Source organism: Anolis sagrei, chromosome 4 (assembly GCF_037176765.1).
Source record: "Anolis sagrei isolate rAnoSag1 chromosome 4, rAnoSag1.mat, whole genome shotgun sequence".
NCBI classification, from domain to species: Eukaryota; Metazoa; Chordata; class Lepidosauria; order Squamata; family Dactyloidae; genus Anolis; species Anolis sagrei.
This window is the reverse complement of record NC_090024.1, coordinates 207,554,630-207,577,401: the sequence shown is the minus strand read 5'-3', so window position 1 is coordinate 207,577,401 and position 22,772 is coordinate 207,554,630. Positions and strand designations below refer to the sequence as shown.

General features: G+C 41.5%; 1 protein-coding gene across 4 annotated transcripts in view; it reads right to left on the bottom strand.

Moving 5' to 3' along the window:
* Positions 1–22,772, bottom strand: part of CHD6 (chromodomain helicase DNA binding protein 6) — a 122,883-nt gene that overhangs the window by 74,672 nt on the left and 25,439 nt on the right. The window lies entirely within an intron of this gene.

The window sequence follows — 22,772 nt, the reverse complement described above, 5'->3', positions numbered from 1 at the left end:
TAACAAAACTTTATTTCTAGACTGCCCTCTCTTCTCAGAGGAACTCAAGGCAGTTTACACATTTAAAAATGTGCCTCGAAATGAGTATAAACATATCAAAATAATACAGGATAATGGATTTTAACATGGATAGCCTATAGCACCTGATATCCAATGCCAATTTCTCATCCAAGCACATCTCAGTGTTGTCCTTGCTTAACTTCCAACATCAGACAGGAGCTGGTACCTGTAGAATATTTACTACGTACTATAACACGAGGACAGACAACAAAGCAAACCCTTCTTCGCCAAGAGTAGGGACGTACAAATCTACAGGTTGTTTTTCCATTGTACTTCTTGAACTGCTATTGTATTTCCCATTATCTTTCTTTTCTCATTGGAGATTCATGTCTATATCAGAATGTACCATTCCAAATATATTTTTTCTATATTTTTCTAAATGGATACATTTATCTCATTGACATAATTAATGTGTGTATATTTTCAAATATATGCTTTTTTTAGTCATGTACACTTGCTGGTGCAAAATTTAAAACAGACATAAAGAACAGAAATGTGAACCCAATCATGGGAAATACTTGGGAAGAGGGGTAATAGTCTTTCAAATTTCAAATTAAGAGTCTTTGCATTATTAATGGTTTGAGAATTGGACTACCTCTCTACAGACCTGTGCTTCAGGTAACGAAATAAGGATTCTACACAGTACAGGTAAAATAATATAACTCTTAAGCTTCACAAGAAATAGCCATGTTCATTCTCAGCATTTGGAGATTGTTTAGTCAAGTGGCTTCCATAGGGCAGAATATTTCATGACAGCAAAAACGAAGAGAACCTCAATGAGGTTGAGAAGCTCGGTATAGAAAACTGTGAAATAAATAAATAGCCACCAAAGAGCTGGTAAATTGTTTTTCTGGAATTTTAACTTTTTGTCATATAGCCTGGGAACCTGCTGAAAGACAGATAATTTATCTATTACGTTAATACAAATAAAAATGATCTCAATATGCAAGTGATAAGAGCACCTGGAAGAACATTATCTCTGAATAACTCTTAAACCAAGCTCAGCCTTTGGCTAGGTTGAGATCCTGCTCCCACAAGAGCTCTTTTGTCTCTTTTGCTTTCTTGTTCCAAAAGTGGTTACTGTCGCATAGAAGCTCTTTAGCTAGGAGGCAAAAGTCATGTGATAAAGAACATCACAAGGATCAACAACACAGCAACAGCCAGGACAAGCTGGATAACAAGCAGCAGGCTAGTTAAGCACAGCATGCTGGGAATTTTCTGCGGGTCAAATTACACCATGCAAACATAATGTGGAATTTGTTACTGCCATCCTAATTTACAGGAGAGGGGATTTCTTATGAAAATAATGTTTCAAAAAGACAAAGAAAGGCGGAGTCAGGGCAGGCAGGAGAGCACAAATTTGAGCAAAGATATAATTATTTTGGCTTGTCAGAAAAAATGCATTAGGCAACTTCTCCAACTTTCTAAAAATCTGTTTACCTGTCTGCTTGCCTGTCACTTTATTTATACCTGACCTTGGCTTCCCAGTAAAACTACATGTAGCTAAAAACAGTCAGTTCCCCAAAGTCTGCTGGAATAGACATCTGCCTAAAATGGATGACAAAGAAGGCGTCAGACTAACCTCCCTAAAAGAAGGAGTTAAGAAGTGTAACAACGCCCATGAAAAAGAAGACCCTCTTCTGCTTTGTTTCCCAATAGCTGTCTGTGAGAATGATAGAATGGAGAGCCGCCCACTCCACCGGATCTAAGAGACAGGTCCATACACTAAGACAACAATCCATCAGATAGTATGGACCTGAGCCATACAAGTTTATATCTGTCTTTATCAGCTCTTTGAACTGTGCTTAGGGGGGAAAGCTGTCAGCCATCGGAGCTGTTGTAACAGTTGTGAGCAGCATTCTTTAACAATCTGTGTATAATTTGCTGGAGAGGATTACAGTAATACAAATGGCATGTAAAAAGGCAGGTGTCACTCATGTGAATTATGAACATCCAGGCCCATGGATCAGTCCACCGATACCCCCATATGATGAACCAATCCCCCCAGAGGAAGCGTAAATCAAATTAAGTGACAAAAGTATTCACTCAGGTAAATAATTTTTCTTAGAAATGCTTATGATCTGCTAAAATGGCTTGGGGGTGGGGGCACATGGGAACTCTCCAAGGGCTGTATGTGATCCACAGGCTCCCATGATTCCCACCGACGATCACAACACTAACTGAAATTACTAGTCTCAACTGGGTTAGACCTACATACTAATTGGGATTTGTATTACTGCCAGTTTACGAAAACCTACTCATTTCTGTGGATCTACGCTAATTGGGACTCATGGCTGGATTTAACACTTAATTGTTTATTAACATTCTCAAATCACATTGGTCACCCACAGCACTTGAAAGTGAAAGAATTATATATTTTGCCAGGGGATGAAGTCAGTTCTGGTGTCAGTTCAGCAACACGTCACTGAATATACCTTAAAGATGGCAATCTAGCATTTATTTTAAAATCTACAGGGAAGGAGAGGCTACCACCATCTAAGTCAGTCTAATCCTCTGTTAAACAGCTTTTACTTTCAGAAAGTTTTTTCAAATAATTACTTGGACCTTTAAGGCATATACTCTGAGACTACTTATTTGACACAACAGCTCTTCAAACATTTCTTCAGGCTCAATATATCCGATCTCACAGAGCTTAATTTCCACACTCTTGATTATCTTGGTTGCCCTCCACTGGATATGCTTCAGATGGTTGATACTCTTTTAAAACATTAGTATCTATGGCATTATTCTAGGTAAGATCTGAACAAAGCAGAATAGAATGGAATTGATACTTCCCTTAATAAGGACACTATAGCACAAGCCATTTCTGCTTGTTACCTACCAAGACACTACCTACATTTCACATGTTATGTTATAGTTACTAATTATAACATAAACTCTCATCCGCTTCATAGGAAATCTGCTACAAAACAGGAATTTTTTTGTTGAGTTCCAGGGTCAGGAAGCAGATGGCAAGAACAGAAGAACGGCTTGCTCCAGGGGAGCATGCTTTCTCCATCAATGTTTAATATTTACACAAATGACCAGCCACTGCCAGAAGGGACAGAGTTTCATCAATTGCTGACAATCATGCCATCAACGCTCAAGCAGGGAGCTTTGAAGTGGTTGAACAGAAGCTCTCCAAAGATTTAGGTGCTCTCACTGCCTATTACAGGGAAAAACAGCTGATTCCTAATCCATCTAAAACACAGACGTGTGCTTTTCATCTTAAGAAAAGGCAAGCATCACGAGCTCTGAGGATTACCTGGGAAGCAGTCCTACTGGAGCATTGCAATATCCCAAAGTACCTGGAAGTTACTCTGGACAGTGCTCTGACTTACAAGAAGTAGTGCTTGAATATCAAGCAAAAAGTGAGTGCTAGAAATAACATCGTATGAAAGCTAACTGGCACAACTTGGGGATCATAACCAGAGAAGACATCTGCCCTTGTGCTTTGCTACTCTGCTTCTGAATATGCATGCCCAGTGTGGAATACATCTCATGCCAAAACAGTGGATGTGGCTCTTGATTAGACATGCCACATTATCACAGGATGTCTATACCCCATACCACTGGAGAAATTATACTGTTTTAAACTTTTTGTTTGTGTTTTCTTAAATACATTATAACTGTACCCGCAATTCACTTCTGACACAATAAATGAACATAACATAAGCTGAATCAATGTGTAGGTTTTCTACAAAAAGTTTGAATTTACTGAATTAAGCCTTCTGCTCTGCACAAACCCAATGTTAACCTATTCCTACAGTAAGTGGGAACAATGAGGCAATGTCTACAGCCATGGTGTGCTGTTCAACCATCTTCACCCAAGTTTCCCATAGTACACTTGTATATCATAATATCCAAATCCAACCTTAGGAGACCTCCACAATGTCATCTTCACAAGCCATCCCATGATCAACACAAATCTCCCCACCACCATCTCCTTTCAAAATGCGCACACACTTTGAACTGTGAAAAGCCTGCAATAGCTTGTACCCATCCTCACAGTTACACTTTATAATTGTCATTTCACAACCAGTAGTTAAGCAATTATCAGCCTATAGTGACATAAAAAGGCTGATTCTCAGACTACAGCAATTACATTGTAATTGCTAAAAATGTATTTGCAAAATATATTAGGGTTTTCTCGACCTCCTTACATCCCAGCATCCTACCTCCCAGCATCCATTTCTTTACAGTGCTCTTTCTACCTGACAAATTTCCCAGCATTCCAAAGTAACATTCATCTGAACACTTCCACACTTTGACAGGCAGTTATGCCAACATATCTATTCCTGTATTTATAAAATATTAATAGATTAACATCTATGTGTTTAATCTCATATGAGGCTGCCGAGTTTTCTAAATGAGCTACATCTTTTGTGGAAATAAGGGATGTTTTGCTGGTGGATGACTTAAGTGTTCTGATGTTTAATTTTACATTGTTGTTATGATTAGAAATGGACAAGATTTATGTTTCACAAATATTTTATATTTTTGATAACACAAAATATGGACATATCTTATTATCTTAAGATGCAGAATCTTCCTGAATGCAGAAATAGAAATACAAATATATCCCCAATTTAGACAAAAATAAGTATTTCCTAACAGGTGGGGCTATCATAGTGGGCAGCTCTAGGTGATACCTCTTTTACCAGTACTGTTAATGAGAAGCATTTGCTTGTTACCCTGCTCTCTTTGATTTATTTTCATTTTCCCAAGCATGACACATTCTTCCAACAAGCTGAGGAGAAAAAAAATCAAGTTCCAATGATGCATCCTTTCCGTCTTGAGTTCTCTAGGGAATTTTCAGAGACACAGAACACACATAGGAGGAAAGTTGTTACTGAATCCACAAAATCCACTTCAATCTATTTGAGAACAGAGATTATCCATGCTGCCTACAAGCCACATCGTGACACAATAAATATACAATGACCACAAATGCTCTACTGTACAGCTGTGGCCATGTTATCTTAGAGAAGGACTCTTACTATTCAATCCTTTTCACCTAATTAAGAAATACTTATATATACAGAGGCAAAAACTGCCAGGGGCGGGGGGGGGGGGGTTGAATGCAGTAGTAGTAGCTTTTGTACAGCAGCAGGAATCATAACAATGCTACAGCAACCATCTTGGTGCTACCAGATTGTGTATTTATAATTACATACCATAAAAGCCATCAAGGTGTTTGCCCAATTTTGATATGGAAGCCATGAATCATGGGATTTAGGTGAAGTGTGATTTCTATGCTTTTGTCAGGGTTATTAGGGGCTTCACAAGTTGGAAACCTTTGGGTCTTATGATGGGACCCTAGCAATTACTGTGGATCATATGTGCTAAGGCATCAGATACCTCTTAAGGTGTCGAAACAAGTATACATAATTAGATACTGAAATTGGAAAGCATAAAGACCTTTCTGATTTTATTCTGCAAACAAAGCAATGTTTTCTGCTTCTTTATATCTATGGAAAAAGTTCTCACCAAACAAAAAACCCACAACTAGACTAGGATACAACCTCACACACCTCTAGATGAGTGTTCACTATATGATCACATATCTATTATAACAAAACCTTAAAACACGGCTAAAATTTGCAATAGTGATAATCCTTACTAATATGCTGCTACAGCAATGGCCAAATTGTATAAGCATGGACAAACCTTTTTGCTTTGGGCCCGCATTGAGGGCCCAGCCAGAAGAGAGGACAGCTGGGCACATTTCCTCAGCTGCTGCAAGCATTCTTTCCCCGCTTTTTTGGCAAGGATGCGGCAGGCCAAGAGGACAGGAAAAATGAGGAGGGCCTGAGGTAAGTGCCTAGGGGGCCGCATCTGCCCCCCGGGCCTTAGTTTGCCCGTACCTGGTATAAGCTGTACATGATGGACAAAGCTCAAATTTGAGCAATGTTATTCTAAGTCAAAAGGGCAAACAATGATGTAGAAGACTGAAAATCAGTTTTGCAGACAGCACATCCACATGGACAATCCACAACTAGGTAATGCACTCTGTTGTGTCACATGAGCAGAGAGCAGCAACGGGGCCAGGCACACATAAGGTTCTTCCGAAAAGCAAACCATTTCTTCTGGAGGCAACTTACTTCTACAAGGAAATAAAGCAAACAGTTGCTCTTAAGCCAAATAAAAACCAAAGCTGATAAAACAAAGTGGGAGGGATAATGGTTTAAAATTTGTGGATATTAAATACCATTATCTGCCTCAAGGCCAGGAATAGGCAACCACCCATTCCTTGTTGGTTGCACATGTCTAATTTTTGCCATTCCCTGAATCCAAGCAAACCATGCCTCTATGATTCTAAATAGATTCCTGCTCCAAGAAGCTTACAGTCTTAAAGTGGGCACAAATTAAGAGGCAACAGAAGGAAAGGAGAAAAAGGTAATTCAAAGCAAGATACCAACAGCCAGATACACAACCCTACTATCCAACTCCAGCCAAGGACATCAAAAATCTGTCCTTGTTACTTATCTAAAGCTTGTATTCCCACTGAGTCAATAGAGAGGCTTTGGAACAACATGAACCAGTTACATGCATTTCAGCAACAAATATATTTTTAAGAAAGAAAAACATCATTTTTACACATACTGTACCAATGTCTATCTAAAAATAACATTTTGTTAAACCTTCACTGATGAACACTGAGTAGCCCATTGCTTTCGACACTTCTAAGAGATAAAATATTATTTTTGAACTCTTTTCTTTTTGTGAATTTTCTCAGCTGCTTTGAGGATTGGTAATTCTTTGGATTTCACAAAATACAATGCCTTTTGCTTCATTTTGTGTATAACCTGGTTTTTTTACTTATAGCCTGATGCCTTTTCATCTGCTATTTTGCCATATATTTGCACTAGGTGCCACTATATTTTAAAAATGACGATATATCTTTAGTGCTGCATCTCATTGCACAACTGCCATGTTTCCAATTAGCACAATGGCATTGTGAGACTTGAAGTGTTAGAAGTTTCCATAAGAGGTCAGCTGTTGAATACCTAGGGATTGTTTAAAATAAAAAGGCATTTAAAACTGGAAGATAAAACTTTGTGTTGAATTCATTTATACAAATTATTACAAATTTGTCATCTAACTTCATTTTCATTCACCGTCTTGCAAAAAGGTGTGACTGTTGTTAGGTCAATAGCTCTCCTGTGCCAAGATAGAGCCAAGTTCTTAACTGTTCTCTTGAGATTCCCGTATCTCTTTCTCATACACACTACATCCAAAATATCAAGGCTATAACCACAATGAACTCTCTTGGATACAAACCAAGTAGCAAAAGGTACTGGAGAAAAAAATATATAGTTAGACAATACAGAATGAGGCTCTTGGTCCATTCATTCTTACTGGGAACAAATAAACCAGGGTCTCAGGTGAGGTCTTTTACAGTCTAAGATGCTTCAAAACAAAGCAAAAAGAGAGGAGCCAGAAGGTCTGTAAAGCTTTACCCACCTCATACCTTGAAACAAAAACCATTTATACACAGACAAACATTTTACATCTGTCTAAAAACTAAAGGAGCTCGCCAATCCCAAATGATATCATGATTAGATAAAAGTAATATAGATTCAATAGAATTTCAAAGGCTGGAATGACTTTGGGGTTGAAATCCTATTCCAAATACTTCAAATTTTCTATTAACTCCTTCAACTCACCTTAAGAACAATCACAAGAGCAGTAAAGCCTATTTTTACAGGCTGCAAAATTAGTCATGCCCATAAAACTGTTGACTTTATAGTAACTATTTTAGTGCCAATTCATGGGCTCCCAGATGCATGCCATCCAATCACTAGAGAGTAGCATACTTTTTGAATTGCAACAAAGCATACTCATTTCCCTCAAGTGCCAAGGTGCCCTTTCAAAACAGAGTACCAATTTCCACCTGGAAACCTATGTCCTCATTGTGAAAGACAACATGGATGCAGAACAGGTCTTCACAGTCACTTACAGGCCCACCACCCAGTCTGTACCTTTGGAAGACAGTCATACTCGGCCACTAGTGATCACCTATGATGATGAGCAATTAGTGATAATATTCAAATATACTCCTGACCCTTTCTCAGTCATCATGCCGCAAAAGCATTGGGTTCACCACCAGGTATGAAGCAAAAGTGATATTTTACAAACACACTTTTAAAGTGCTTCCACATATCCAACTTGTCAGGGTGTAAGTAAACAACTAATATAATTAGGAATAAGTAAACATGAAAAATAATTGAAAATAAACTATGCCAGACAGCAGGCCAAGGTGGGCAACTTGTACACTAACTGCACTGGCATTCTTTAAATCCACTGGAGATAGCAGGACAGGAGCAGAATTCAAAACGATCTTGACAGATTAGAGAGATGGGCCAAAACTAACAAAATGAAGTTCAACAGTGACAAATGCAAGATACTCCACTTTGGCAGAAAAAACGAAATGCAAAGATACAGAATGGGTGACGCCTGGCTCGAGAGCAGTACGTGTGAAAAAGATCTTGGAGTCCTCGTGGACAACAAGTTAAACATGAGCCAACAATGTGACGTGGCGGCAAAAAAAGCCAATGGGATTTTGGCCTGCATCAAGAGGAGCATAGTGTCTAGATCTAAGGAAGTAATGCTACCCCTCTATTCTGCTTTGGTTAGACCACACCTGGAATATTGTGTCCAATTCTGGGCACCACAATTCAAGAGAGATATTGACAAGCTGGAAAGTGTCCAGAGGAGGGCGACTAAAATGATCAAGGGTCTGGAGAACAAGCCCTATGAGGAGCGGCTTAGGGAACTGGGCATGTTTAGCCTGAAGAAGAGAAGGCTGAGAGGAGATATGATAGCCATGTATAAATATGTGAGAGGAAGCCACAGGGAGGAGGGAGCAAGCTTGTTTTCTGCTTCCTTGGAGACTAGGACGCGGAACAATGGCTTCAAACTACAAGAGAGGAGATTCCATCTGAACATGAGGAAGAACTTCCTGACTGTGAGAGCCGTTCAGCAGTGGAACTCTCTGCCCCGGAGTGTGGTGGAGGCTCCTTCTTTGGAAGCTTTTAAACAGAGGCTGGATGGCCATCTGTCAGGGGTGATTTGAATGCAATATTCCTGCTTCTTGGCAGGGGGTTGGACTGGATGGCCCATGAGGTCTCTTCCAACTCTTTGATTCTATGATTCTATGATTCTATGATCTACAAATTATCACTAACTCTACTGTGGCCACTGTGTCAGCAACAAAATCCTCATGGTTTTCCCTTTAAAATAAGATGAATGCTTAATTCAGGAATTTTGAAAAATAGAATTGTACTTTGGAAATACGACTGTTCTTGAAAAAAAGGACACAAAGAAAATAAGGTGCACAAAGAACACATAAGTCACTTCTACAACAGCTACCATAAACGTAAACTCAGACCTATAAAGTATATATTACATTTATGCCTATATCAATTTTGCTTTCTTTTGACTTCACTGATTTTTCATACATTTCATCACCCTCTTCAATGTTTCTATTTTCTCCACGAAAGCAAGGCACCTCATAACTCCCTAAGTCACTGCATTCTGAGGTCTAAATCCAACTAGAATAGACCACTGTTAACTAGAGCAGAACTCGCTGTCTTGTTTATTTCTTTTATCTTGCATTCTCTTTTGAGTATTTGCACTGCTCTTCTGTTCTGCTGCTGTCAGTGTTTTATTGCCTTAACATTTTAATAATTTGAATTTGCTCGTGTTTCATGTTTATATTTTTTAGCCATTTTGATTTGGAGGACAGGTATCTAGGGGAATAGATTGAATGTGAATAAACTGAAAATATTGCAGAGAAAACAGAGATGCTCTTATTCAGCAGAATTTGTGATCTGGAAACAAGGATCTTATCTGTGTTAGATGGGCTTCCACTTCACCTATGGTACTTTTGTTGTCTTGGACTGGTCTCGAATTTGTAGCAATGGTCAGGCGTGTCTTTCCCTTGGCTGCACTTGGTTCAGACATGGCTATAATGGGTTCAGATTTGCTTTCTGGTCCAATTCAAATTGCTGGCTATATGCTATAAGGTCCTTTGTAGAATGGGTCCAGGAAACATCAGGCTCATCTTTTGAAACACCTGCACCCAAATTTTGGCCATCCTTCTAGTGGAAATTTCTCATTGACTCAAAAGATCAACTGGTTGGTTTAAGTACAGCAGCATTGTTCTTTTTATTGATCATGGTGCCGATATTTTAAAGATTTTTTGTCTTATAATGCTGCTGTTTCATCTTACTCTTTTAACTTTTTAGTATTGTGTTTCAATATTTTATTATTGATTATCCACCTTATACCTTTCTGGAAAAAACAGGAGAGATGCTTACATTACATTCAAAATTAAAATCAATTTATTTTACTTACATAGATGTGAATGAGTTAAATATATAAAGTGGGATCTGGGGGACTAATGCTTTACAGTATAAACCATGTATCCACAGAACCAAGATGCACAGTTTCACTTATTCACTTAGGATATCCTGTACAGGTTACACCCTCTACTTGGCATCTCCATAATTCATCCCACTGAAAACAATAGGAATCACTATTATTCAGTTTCACATGGAAATGCATTCCCTATGGATATGGGAGTCGTATTATATTTCCAATGCTGCCTACTATATTAAAAATCATGCCTAAACTAGGTCTGCATATACAACAGGAATTTAGCTAGGTTAGTAGTAATGACAGAGGAGACAGGCAAAAACACTAATTAATGTACAGGACACGAAGCATTGCTTGTTGCTTTTATCATATGCCCTTCTCGGATCCCCTAAAGCAAGCTGAGATGCATGGATAGAACATCTCCAGTCTGCAAAGAAAGCCAGAGTTATCAGCTTTTGTTTTCAGCTAGAGATGTTCAGTTGGATGCCAGCAAAAAATGGCTGAAGCTTGAAAGCAATGTATCTGTGGTGCAATCCAGTGGGAACTCAAACAACAACATTCCTGTGGTTTGAATGGGAGTGGGAGGGGCTTCTTTTGAAAGAGGCAGCAGCCAGCCATGCCAGGCAATTTCCACAGAGGAATGTCTCCTCCCCTTCCCTGGAATTTGCTAAGATGCTTCAGAGGAGAGAGGGACAGGTGCATTTTGCAGCATTTAAAGAGAGAATTTCAACGCCTTCAAATGAGAGAGAATGAAACCTCCTTTTCACAGCATTCTGCAGCAATTTCTGTTTATGTCTATACTGCAGTTGCTTGGCTTGTGTCTGTGTGTGCGTGCATGTGTACGCGTATGTATATGATCGCAGTGAGAATCCAAGGATTTCCAGCACAGCACAGCAAGAAAGCAGCTTTACTATGTTCTCACTTCACTGCCTCACAAATCACAGAATCATGATGTATTAGACAAAGGCACAGGATGTGACCCAGGCCTCCTAGGAAGCAGATATGCTTCATATTCTCTGCAGTTTCTTCCTCCACACTCACCTTTCACACAAGATTATTGGAGCACAAGAGAGATGTGGTGATTTGTTCCAACTCAATAATATAAAAACAGCTTCTCAGTAAGATGACCAACACCCTGGACTTGTACACAGCCAGCCTGCACATTGAGTTATCTTGCTCCAAAGGGAAAATGATCTGGAACAGTGTGACTGTGTTTACATTGCTGCTTAATATTCATTGGGAGGAAATGCAGCATCAAGGCAACCGAAACTCAGTATAAAGAGATGTAAAATATTATCACTTGTATAGTTTGTGCAGATTTACTTTATATTTAATTATTAAACATTTTGCAGAAAAAAAATAATAATCTGGATTTGCCAATATGGGGAGGGGAAGCACTATATATATGAGAATTGCAGTCAAGAAATTAGAAGACAGAACTTGGAAAGACAGCTGTGAAGAAACTAGACAAGATCCTAAAATATAGACATATAATTGAGTACCAAACTCTTGGAAAGTCATACTCTCTCAGCCTCAAATGCTACCCCTCTCAAAACCAACCTTGCCAAGAAAATCCTATGAAAATTTAATCTTAAGGTCACTATAATGCGGAAAATGGATTTATGAGTTAGATTCTGATTGGTCTAAATATTTTGTGTAATAGGAACAGAATTTGTGGCAAAGATGCTTGGAACATAAGTAGTATGGCACAATTGGAGAAAATGAGATGAAACTATATTTCCTTTACTGTTTTGTTCCAGTGTGCCTTCCTGGAATAATGATCCCATAGCACTTTGTCCTCCAAGTACTTTATATTTTTTAGGTCTGCTCATATGCCCTTCCACAAATGCCACTATCACCTTTTCGTCCATGTCCTAGCATTATTCCTAATTTTAACTTTACATTTGGCCTTCCCACTGTTTTTAATTCTGTTTGTCTTATTGCTAATGTTGTACATTTTATTGTCTATTTTTTATTTTAATTGCTTGTACTGTTGTTGTTATTATTGCTTGTACTGTTGTATTCGGCCTCGGCCTCATGTAAGCCGCACCGAGTCCCTTGGGGAGATGGTGGCAGGGTATAAATACAGTGTTGTTGTTGTTGTTGGCACACCTATGTATTATTGAGGCAGCCTTATTGTTGTGGAAATGGGAATAAGGGATATGCTGCCAAATAAGGAAGGTGAAGGGGGGGTGTCCCGTGTGCAAAAGATGAGTGTGGGGCTCTGTGCAAAAGCTTGAGTGCGGGGTGCAGACCATCACCTGATTTCCCGGAAATCACCTGATTTAAGGGAAATGGGAAACTTTCGTTTTTCAAAAGGTATATATAGAGTTCAGTCCACCAGAAAGGGGTCGCCTCTACAGAAACGCCTCGTTGCGTGAGAGGCGGCCAGGCAGCTGCTTTTGAAACTTAATAAACTGCTTTTCCCTTGGATGAATCAAGTTGTCTGTCCCTTTGACTCCTGCCTGCGCTCGCTTTGAAGGTTACAAGATAAGCTTTGGCAGAGGGGCCCTATTTGGGCAAAAAGGTCTGCTACATTTCTGGTGCCGTGACTCGGATCGCAGACGAGCCAAGGATCAAGGGGGCAGATCCTGTTGCCAGGACGATTCCTGGTCAGCGGCGAGGACTGGAGATAACCACCGTGAGCCGAGAAGGGGGCCCCCAGCTGATCCGGTTGCGGTACTTCTCTCTTCTGTCCACGTCTCTGGATCAAGGTAATCGCAACGACATAAATCACCAGAGAAAAGCAGACGGGAAGGCCAGGAGGGATACACAGGAGGAGGAAGAAGTCCAGAAGGCGAAGGTTGTTCCGACGTCTACGATAATCTGGCAAGTATTAGTGGTTGAGAAAAGACACTAAGGGAACACACACATACCGGCGCCGGGGGAAGGGAACCACTAAGTCTCCCATTGGGTTGGTGGGAGGAAAGGAGGAGGCTCTGCGTTTTCTGACGCGTACTGTCGAGTGTCCAGACGTCCAGGCCAGAGCCAAATCCCACCTAGAAGCCATGGGAGGGGGGAGTTCAAAGCCAATTTCCCCATTGCAGTGCATGTTACAACATTTTGACAAATTTGTGGCAGCATCTAGTCAAGCAGATCCAGGAGATTTTAAGGATTACAGGTTAAGAAATTTGTGTACAGGCGAGTGGCCCACTTTTCCTTTTGATTGGCCCGAAGAGGGAACTTGGGACCTGAAGAAGATTAGACAGGTAGAGGAATATTGTGCAAATAAACATCCAGATCAACACATATATATTGCAACTTGGGACATTGTGGTCTCAGAAAATCCAGACTGGATAAGAAAATGTAAACAAGGACAGTGTATGGCAGTCAAGAAGAGAGGAGGCAAGGAAAAAGGGAAGGTTTGGTCACAAGAGGAGGACCAACCCGAGGCAGCAGGGAGAATTGTTAGAAGACCAGCGGCCCCTGCAGTGCCTAATGCCCCTTCACTGCCAGTCGCTCCTCCATTACCATCACCATCACCCCCACCTTATCAGGCACAGGGGGAAAATAAAAATTCATCTTTGAGATACCCAGACTTGTCGGCCCTTCAAGTTGGAGAAGGAGGACAGATTGAGAAAAAGTCCAGCAGAATGCCGAGTGATGCAAGCCCGGCCCAAACCAGGAGCCGGGGCAATTTGGCCCCTTCGTTTGGGTCACCTATAAATGCCCCACTGGTTGAGATGCCCATCCGGGAAGTTCCAATCCTCAATAGCCAGGATCAGATAGTGAGAACATACCAAGTGGTCCCATTTACCAGTAGTGATCTGTTGAACTGGAAAAATTCCACCCCTCCATACTCGGAGCAGCCCCAAGCAATGGCTAACTTATTGGAAAGTATTATGGCAACCCATAATCCCACCTGGCAGGATTGCAAACAATTGCTCCAGGTTTTGTTTACTACTGAGGAAAGGAGACAGGTGATCAATCAGGCGATACTACTGGCTCAGGCACAGCCCCCGGCGGGGACAGATGCAGTGGTTTGGGGGGCCCAACGTCTCCCGATGGAGGTGGATCCCCAATGGGACCCCAACAATCCACAACATAGGGTGGACTTGAAAGTATTTCAGGGCCTTTTGGTGGACGCTATAAGACACGGTCCACCACGCCCTGCAAACATACTCAAAATACAGAGTGTTAAACAAGAAAAGACAGAATCCCCTACAGCATTCTTGGAAAGATTAGAAGATGCCTATAGAAAATATAGCCCCTACAACTTGGAAGATGACAATGGAAAGAGGGCACTGGCACAGTCTTTCATTACACAGGCAGCAGATGACATAAGAAGGAAAATCCAAAAACAACCTGGGTTTTTAGGAAAAACCATGAATGAGTTATTAGCCATAGCTGACCAGGTCTATATGGCTAGGAACCAGGTAGAAGAAGAAAAGAAGAAGAGGGATAGAAAGGAAGGATACAAGACTCTCCTATCCATGATGGATGGTAGAACAGGAGAAAAGAGGGGCAGAGGACGTGGAAGAGGAAATGGTAGAGGAAGAGGAGGAACTGGAAGATTAGAGTGGAATCAATGTGCGAAATGTAGAAAATTTGGGCACTGGAAGGGACAATGTACAGAGCAAGTAACTAGTGATCGAGGAGGTCAAGAAAATGGTAGAGGAAGAGGCCGGGGACGTGGCAGAGGACGAGGAAGTTATACACCGTACCAGGAAAAGGAGGCAATAGTGGCTGCAGTGGTGGAGGAAGAAGGATGGGAGGACATAGAAGATGGTGAATGAAGGAGCCAGGCTCTTGTTTTGTTGGACCCCGGGGAGCCTATGGTCACTATGGAAATCGGGGACCAACAAATTGACTTTTTGGTGGATACAGGGGCTGAAAGATCAGTAATAAACAAGCTAACGAGCCCACCAAGTGCTGAAACCACTCGAGTTATAGGGGTTTCAGGAAAAGTCCAAAAATGCCCCTTGCTCCAGGAAAGGACTTGCAATTTGGCTGGACATAATGTGAGTCACAAATTATTATATCTCCCAGATTGTCCTGTTCCCCTCTTGGGGCGAGACATTCTCTCTAAATTAAGGGCACAGATTCAATTCATTAACACTGGCCAGATGGAATTGACTATTCCAGTGGAAGAGGAATGGAGGTTGTTTCTCATAAGGCAGGGAACATCAGAACCACCGAGAGCCCAGTGGCCGTGGGAAAAGACGCCTTTGGTATGGGCAGAAGATAACCCACCCGGCCTGGCTAAATATGTGCCCCCAGTAGTGGTGGAAGTAAAGAAAGGAATGGGGCCGGTAAAGAGGCCCCAATACCCTGTCAGTCGGGAAGCATCAATAGGAATACAAAAACATATTGACAGGCTACTGGAACATGGATTAATTATACCTTGCAGCTCACCCTGGAACTCTCCCCTGTTGCCAGTCAAAAAGCCAGGAGGCGAATTTCGCCCTGTTCAAGACTTAAGAGCAGTAAATCAAGTCACTGTTCCTTTGACCCCGGTAGTGCCAAATCCACATATCATGATGAGTTTAATACCCGCATGGACGGCGTGGTTTACGGTATTGGATATTAAAGATGCGTTCTTTTGTATCCGGTTGGCTCCGGTGTCCCAGCCGATTTTTGCGTTCCAGTGGGACACCCAGCAAGCCGGCCAAAGGACCCAATTTATGTGGACCCGTATCCCTATGGGCTATCACAGTAGCCCCACGATATTCGGACAGGCACTGGCAAAAGACATGGAAGAATTTGAAATTCCGGAGAGTGAAGGGGTGTGGCTTCAATACGTGGATGATTTATTAATAGCCTGTAGGTCAGAGGTTGGGTGTAGGCACTACACCCTGAAAATGTTAGAAACATTGGAGGAAAAAGGATACAAAGTGTCCAAAAAGAAGGCTCAATTGTGTCAAAGAAGCGTAAAATATCTGGGATTTGAAATAACTGAGGGACATCGGTCACTGGGAGTTGAAAGAAAAAAAGTTATTTGTGCAATACCAACCCCGTCCAGCAGGAGGCAGGTTAGGGAATTTTTAGGTTCAACAGGGTATTGTCGGCAGTGGATCCCAGGTTATGCTATATTGGCCAAGCCTTTATACCAGGCCACCCGAGGGAATAGGGAAGATCCATTCCAGTGGACAGAAAAAAGCCAACAAGCCTTTGAGGCTTTAAAAGAGGCCCTGATGTCATCACCAGCCCTAGGCCTACCTGATATGGAAAAACCCTTCATTCTGTTCGTATCGGAGCGAGAAGGAGTAGCAGTGGGTGTACTTACCCAGGCTTTAGGGTCATGGCAAAGACCAGTGGCATACTTGTCAAGACAACTAGACACAGTAGCCCAGGGAATGCCACCATGCCTGCGGGCTGTGGCAGCAGCAGTAGATTTAATAAAAGAAGCAAGCAAATTGACTTTAGGGCAGCCACTGGTCGTAAAGGTACCACACCATGTGAAGGCGCTGTTAGATACCAAGGGACCACGCTGGCTCACAAACGAGAGACTGACAAAATATGAGGGGGTGTTATGTGACAACCCGATGGTAACCCTAGAAACTTGCGCCACCCTGAATCCGGCTACCTTGTTGCCTGCCCCGGGGGAGGAAATGGTCCACCAGTGCATTCAGGTGATGGAACAGGTATACTCCAGCCGACCCGATTTAAAAGACGTACCAATATCCAACATAGACATGACCCTATTCACTGATGGCAGTAGCTTCGTGGAGAATGGTGAGAGGCATGCAGGGTATGCGGTGGTGCAGGGGGGGGGGAGAGATTTTGGAAGCAGAGTCGCTCCCCCCGGGAACCTCCGCTCAGCGGGCCGAGTTGATAGCCCTCACCAGGGCACTGCAGTTGGCAAAAGGAAAGCGGGTCAATGTCTACACGGATTCAAAGTACGCTTTTACTACGCTTCATGCCCATGGAGCTTTGTACAAGGAGCGGGGACTCCTTACGTCGGCTGGAAAGGGCGTTAAGAATGCAGCTGAGATTGTGGCCCTTCTGGAGGCGGTTTGGGAACCGGATCGGGTTGCTGTAATGCATTGTAAGGGACACCAGAGGGGAGAAGATCCAGTTACGCAAGGAAATAGGTTAGCTGATTTGGCCGCGAGGGAGGCAGCCAAACACCCCCACAATAAGCAGTGCCTGCTCACTGCAACTGCATTAGAGGACCCCCCATTAGAAAAGTTTGCATATACACAGGAGGAAGAGAATTGGGCCTTGGGGGGAAAAGGAAAATGGAAGGGAGAGGTCATTGTGATGCCAGATAACCGCGTCTACGTCCCTAAGGACATGGCGTGGCACATAGTCCGACACATGCACTACACTACACACCTGGGTAAGACGGCCCTGGCAACATTGTTGGGACGACAGATGTACATCGATGGGCTCCATAGCTTAACAGCAGCGGCTGCACGCAGGTGCTGGACCTGCGCCAAGAATAACCCTCGAGAAGGACCCTTAAAGCCCCCAGGAGTTCAACATATAGGCAACACCCCGTTCGAGGCAATTTTGACTGATTTCACTGAACTGCCTTCGCAAAAGGGCTACAAATATTTGCTTGTTTTTGTGGACACTTACACTGGGTGGGTAGAGGCATACCCGACCCGTACTGAAAAGGCGGTAGAAGTTTCTAGGGCACTGTTGAGAGACATAATCCCAAGGTTTGGAATACCATTGGAAATAGGATCTGATAACGGTCCAGCTTATGTACACAAGATAGTTCAGGGATTGTGCCAAATATTGGGCACCAAGTGGAAGTTGCATTGTGCCTATAGACCCCAGTCATCGGCAAAAGTTGAAAGAATGAATCGGACTATAAAGAATGCTATATCAAAAACCTGCCAAGAGACAGGGCTGGGATGGACTGTAGCGCTGCCCATGGTGCTATTGAGAATAAGATGTACCCCCCACAAAAGAACAGGTTTGACCCCCTATGAGAGACTGTATGGAAGGCCACCACTAAATTTGAGGTCAATAATAAACAAAGGGGGAGACCAGCATGTGATTGGAGATAAACAGACAATTCAACAAGTGCAAGCTCTGGCTGGACAGATAGAACAAATTGCTCAATATACTTCAGAGCTGAATCCACCTTATCCTACCACACCTTTGCATTGTTTTTCGCCAGGTGACGAGGTGCTCATCAAGGAGTGGAAGATTGACCCGCTTGGACCAAAGTGGAGAGGACCCTATACTGTGCTGTTATCAACCCCTACCGCCATCAAAGTGAAGGAAGTCAAGCCTTGGATACATTACACCCGTGCCAAGTTGGCGCCCTCCGTGTGGAAAGTGGAAAGAGCGGATCAGAGTGACCTGAGACTCAGGATCGTCCGGCAACCCCCTACGGGGTCAACAAGGCCATGAAGCTGACCCCATCGGGCACAATAGAACGTCGAAGGTCAAGTATGTCGCAGTGTGGCCCAACAAAAGCACTGTCCTGGAAGTGGTGGAAAGACATTATGATGGGAAGGGGAGGAGGAGACACCAGAAAACCAACAGGAGTTCGGACTATATTTGGGTTCCTAATGCTCGTAAATATGATCACTGTGATACAGGGAAATTGGTTAAAAGAACATGCAAGACTTATGTTTGCCCAACATGGTAAAGATGTGTCTCTTATATATGAACATCCAGAAAAAATAGGTGACTTATCTTTCCTCCCAGCACTAATAGAAGACCCTCAGGTGGTACTTGGGGGATTACAAGGAAGTATTCAAAATCCCACTATGTTTTCCCAGGTTCCTGATGGACTAAATCAAGCTAGGTTTAGACGAATAAGATACACTGCCACTACGCGAGGAATGTGTTTTTGTTGTGGAAATAAGGGTACATGGAATCAAAGGTGGAGGGATTGGGAACGCAGAAAAGCCTTCCTAATAGGGTTAAAAAATTATACTTACTGCACAGATAGGTTTTATTTACATGGTACCCATAACTCCACCTATACTAATAGACAAAATTTGGCAGACACAGATTGGAAAGAATTGTACCCCGAATATCCAATGTTTGATTCAAATTACACTACCTTGAGCAGTGGTGGTAGTATTTGTTCAGGATGGCAAATTAGAGATCCTAATATGTGGTTTTTCTTTGACAAATGGGCCACCAATTACCATCCGGGAAGATACCAGTGTGTTGGGGTAGGATATTTAACATTCCCTGTGAGAGTTCTTAGACACCCCAAAACCCTCACAAGGCTTCGAAGGTCCCTACAACCCGTGGTGCCTTTAGGACCCGAGTGTTCAGACGAAGTGATCATAAACTCTGCCTTGTCTGACACTGAGGGCTCACGGGTGGGGGGAGGATTGATAACAGGAGTCCTGACTCTCGGATCCTACCCAGGTATAATTGCCCAAGAGAATAGAAAAAGTATTCTAGGGCTCACGTGTAGGTTAGAAAAAAGCATAAATGCCACTGGAAAGATAGTTAAACAATTACAATCCGAAATTGAAGAGCTGAGTCAGATGTTATTGCAGCACAAGTTGGCCCTGGATTATCTGCTGGCAGCAAAAGGAGGATTTTGTTCCATAATAAAGGGCCATTGTATTGTTCAATTTCATAATCTCAACCAAACGATTGAAGATGATTTAGAAAAATTACAAGAATTGGTAAATCATAATGTAAAAGAAGATGGGTGGAAACCTTTCTCGTGGTTGACTTCCTGGCTTCCTTCAATAACATGGCTCAAAGAGTTGATGCTTATAATCATATTATGCAGTTTTACTTTTCTATTGTTAATATGTTGTTTCCCAATTATGCTTCAAGCCTGCCAAAAATATCTAATGCCGGTAACGCCAATGAAAAAGATAGGCCTCATCCAGAAGAAAAGTTGGAGAGACCCATAATAACCTTTGCTGATTTGCTTTCGCTTTTGTAAAACGCTTAGCAAAAAAGAAAATGGAGAAATGAGGCAGCCTTATTGTTGTGGAAATGGGAATAAGGGATATGCTGCCAAATAAGGAAGGTGAAGGGGGGGTGTCCCGTGTGCAAAAGATGAGTGTGGGGCTCTGTGCAAAAGCTTGAGTGCGGGGTGCAGACCATCACCTGATTTCCCGGAAATCACCTGATTTAAGGGAAATGGGAAACTTTCATTTTTCAAAAGGTATATATAGAGTTCAGTCCACCAGAAAGGGGTCGCCTCTACAGAAACGCCTCGTTGCGTGGGAGGCGGCCAGGCAGCTGCTTTTGAAACTTAATAAACTGCTTTTCCCTTGGATGAATCAAGTTGTCTGTCCCTTTGACTCCTGCCTGCGCTCGCTTTGAAGGTTACAAGATAAGCTTTGGCAGAGGGGCCCTATTTGGGCAAAAAGGTCTGCTACATTATTAGTTTCTATGCTGGTTTCTTATGAACTGCATGGGATACTATGATGACATTACCCAGCAGTGGATAAACTGAACTTATTGGTTACATTTACTAAATTATTGAATGACAAATCCACACTTTTTATATAGGAAATACAATGACTTTCCTATCTGTCCACACCAATATTCTTTGTTGTAATCCTCCCAAGTCATTCACATTTTAAAGAGGCAAAAAATTGCCATAACTTATGTGATTTTGAACCTTTGGGTTCAAGGGGAGAATATACTAAAAACAGTGCTAAAACCTTAGAGGACAAAAAAGTTTTAACAAGTTTCATATTTTTCACATTATAATTTGAATTAAACCTCAGTAACATATATTGTTGTTACTGATGTTTAAATCAAAATGTGCCAAAAACAAAAAAGAAAAAAAAACAATTCTTATTCTTAAAATAGTATAGACTTTTAAAAATGTATGCCATAAAATATTATTAACATACTAAATATGTAGAATCTCATGTTTCCCATTGGAGAGGAATTTTTATAATGCAATTCTCACAACATAAGCTATACAGAAGATGAGGGAAAAGGATATTTGATAGGAAGTAGACAGACTACCGTGTTTCTGTAAGGGAACTTTAAATATGCTAGGGACGGATGCATTAGTAATCAATGTTTCTGAAAAATCAATAGGAGATTAGCTTGTTGTATATGCAGAGGAAAATTCCACTGAAGTTTCTCAATGGTGGTAACAAAGCCAGAATGCTACCAGCTGAGTATTCTATCTCCTGGGGAGTCACAAGAATACAGAGAAAAACAGACTAAGCAACTAAGTACCAGGACAGGGAACTGAAACTAACATCACTGGCAAAGTCCTCTTTGGGACAAGAAAGAATGTGCTGCTACAATCAAGTGCCCAAATGAAGTGTTTCATTTGGTAGCCTCAATTGACCTGGCTTTTATTCATCAGCCATCTGATTAATTTCTTTTATATTATTAAACTGAGCTTCTTTTACCTTCTGTATGTCTTCAAAGATACTGCAACATCAAGCTCATCAGCTCAACTGCAACAAACATCATGTCTTCATTTAGCAAAACGATTTGCGATCAAGCAACATGGATAACTATAACTGAAAAAAATGACACACCAAGGCAATACAAGACTCCACATGGAAGCAAATGGAAAAATCAAAATCTCTTCCAGCATAATATTTTTGGTATACAGTAATGTAATAAACCAAAGGAGAAAGGAAGCAGTATCCCAAGGAAAAACATTAATATATAATTCTCTGTCCCACTCTATTAAGATGTGTTTCTCAACTAACAACTAGCGAACACCCAAAAATGAGAATATACTGCAGCTTAACGAATAATACGTAAGGCACATATAGTAAGATGTCCATAGAAAGCCCTGGTTTTCAACAATGCTAAAGCAGAAATTTCTTCAAACCCAAGTGTATTTATTAGTTATTCCCCGATTCTTTCATACACTCTTTCTGCCAAGGACCAATCTCTCGTAACACCTCTTTTTACAACAAGTTTTTTAAAGAGATGCAGATATCTGTGCAGCAATTGTTCCCTTAATTTAACTTAGTTCTGCATTTCATCAGGCAGTCAGGACTCTAAGCCAATAAGTAGCTCATTCCTGGATATAGTTTAATTTCTGCCCACATCAAGTAAAACCTAACAGTCAAGTACTGAGCTTGGAAAATGGAAAGGAATAGGAGGTTTTGTTGTTTGTATCTTGCTTCAGATCACAACCAGACTAGTGGCCAAGCTGGATGATACAGTAAATGTGTATGTCTACATTCTCAGTGCACTCATTTAGAACAGAAACCATTACAAAACGATATGTAGATTTTGCCCCTTTACATTTTGAATGGTACCCCCCCCCCACTGCAAAAAAAAAAAAGGCCTCAGAAGCTCAAACTGTTATCAAGAAATTAACTCCCCTCATACCGGTAATTAAATACAAGAGAGAGAGATGAATTGGAAATGAATTTATTTTTTATTTTAAACTATTTTTGCAATGTTGAAAGAACACTCCCCCTCAACTCCAGAAAAATTTGGTCAGCTATATC